At 46.5% G+C, this 1,963-nt stretch overlaps 1 pseudogene; it reads left to right on the top strand.

The window, feature by feature from the left end:
- The first annotated feature begins 1,632 nt into the window (after positions 1-1,632).
- LOC130829541 (small nucleolar RNA SNORA70) lies at positions 1,633-1,736 on the top strand (annotated as a pseudogene).
- Positions 1,737-1,963: the final 227 nt, after the last annotated feature.

The raw sequence follows: 1,963 nt of genomic DNA, 5'->3' as shown, positions 1-1,963 counted from the left end.
CACACAAGGCACTGCAAATGCAAATTCCAAATGTAAACTGTTTCTTTCTTAATTTTATCACTCTTCCCTCCTAATTTTCAAGAGGCTTAAATTATTAGCACTTGTCTAAACAATGCAGCTTCACCTGGTATCTCTGAGGATGGGCTGCTGATAACTTCCAAATGATGTCACCCCTGAAAGCACAACTCCAGAGCACCCATTCCATCGTGGGCATTGTGCAGAAAGTGCCTGAAGAATTCAGGGACCCACAGCCCCGATGCATGTATAAAAGTGCAAATTGAAAAGTAAATCAGAAACTTCATTTCCATGTCTGGGGCTCTCAAAACTCCATATATTCCCTGTGTACCAACAGAGCTCATCAACAGGGGCAGGGAGAGGTAGAAATAGTCTCCTGTGGAACTGAAAGATCACATTCCCTCCAGGAGCCCTTTTTCTCATCTCCTCAGCAGCAAATTAGGCATCTGGGGAGGAATTATGACTCCCTGCCTCACCTTTCGGGCACTTTCCACAGTAACATTTATTAAACACGTACTCAGTGCCAGGCACTGTGGAAAGCATCTAAACAGATTATTTTAATTATCACCACCACTCTATGAGGTGAGTACTGCTATTTTCTCATTCTTCAGGTAAGAAAACTGAGGCTCAGAGAAGTGATGTCACTTGCTCAAGGACACTCAGCCAGTTAGACAAGGAATATGGCTTTGATCCCAGGTCTGCGTGGTGCCAGGGTCATGCCTTTACCCCCTATGATAACCTGATTCAATATAGTATAGAGGACCCATCACATTCGGGTCTCTGCCAACCTCTCTGACCTAATCTGTCTAACCTGGCCCCCGGTCCCCTCACAACTCACGCTCCAGCCATACCTGATGTCCCCCTAATATGCTTTGCTGTCTTACCCTTACCCCTCCACGCCTTTGCTCGCACTGTTCCCACTGGGTGGGAGTGATCCCTGGGCTCCATGCAGAATTTTGTCACGGCTCTCCTACACTTTACAGCATCCTGTGCACTCACAGCTCCACACCCCCACCCCTACAGCGTGAGCTCTCCGAGGGCAGGGACTGCGTCTCCCTCACCTCTGTATCTGATCATGTAGCACACAGCAGATGCTCAATAATAAACTGGATGTTCCCCACCCCCAAAAATTTTTTCTCCCCTCTAAGAAAAAAGTCAAGCCCTTTTGATCCGTTATTTCATTCCTCTTCAGACAAGTAGGAGGCACATTTGTTTCTATCACTTTATTGGTTTCCCCTTATTGGTTGTTGGCCTTGAACACTGGATTGCCTATAATACCTGCAAGGCTTTGGACACACTTAAGGTTCCTTTCGAGAAATTAGAGAGACCAGCAGGGTGTATGTTTCCTGGAGCTGATTCTGGATGCTCCGCTTCCATGAGATTTAATCATATGCATATGCAAAGGTGAATGGGTCTAGTGATCTAATGGACAGAATGATGACTCTAGTTAATAATACTGTATTGATTACTGGAAATTTGCTAAGAGAGTAGATTTCAGGTGCTCTCACCACACACACACATACACACACACACACACACACACACACACACACTATTAATTAGCTTAGCTATACCATTTCACTATGTGCGTGTATATCAAAGCATCATGTTATACGCCTTAAGTATACACAATTTTTATTTTTAAAAAATGAATGGCCTCCTCGGTAGTGTATGTGGCCTGTTGCCTGTACAGGTTGCCCTAAGGGACCTTGGAGACAGCCCTTTCCAGGGCACATTCATGACTGGTATGCTGTCCCCAGTCTAGACTCCAGACAGATATGCACGGTGCCTTTGGAAAGCCCCTGGGCACAGTGGCCCGGATCCACGTTGGCCAAGTCATAGTGTCCATCTGCACCAAGCTGCAGAACAAGGAGCAAGTGACTGAGGCCCTCCGCAGGGCCAAGTTCAAGTTCCCTGGCCGCCAGAAGATCCACATCTCCAAGAAGTG

Source organism: Hippopotamus amphibius, chromosome 9, assembly GCF_030028045.1.
Source record: "Hippopotamus amphibius kiboko isolate mHipAmp2 chromosome 9, mHipAmp2.hap2, whole genome shotgun sequence".
In the NCBI taxonomy this organism is placed as follows: domain Eukaryota; kingdom Metazoa; phylum Chordata; class Mammalia; order Artiodactyla; family Hippopotamidae; genus Hippopotamus; species Hippopotamus amphibius.
Note: the sequence above shows the minus strand (reverse complement) of the source record. Positions and strands in the feature narration are given on the sequence as shown.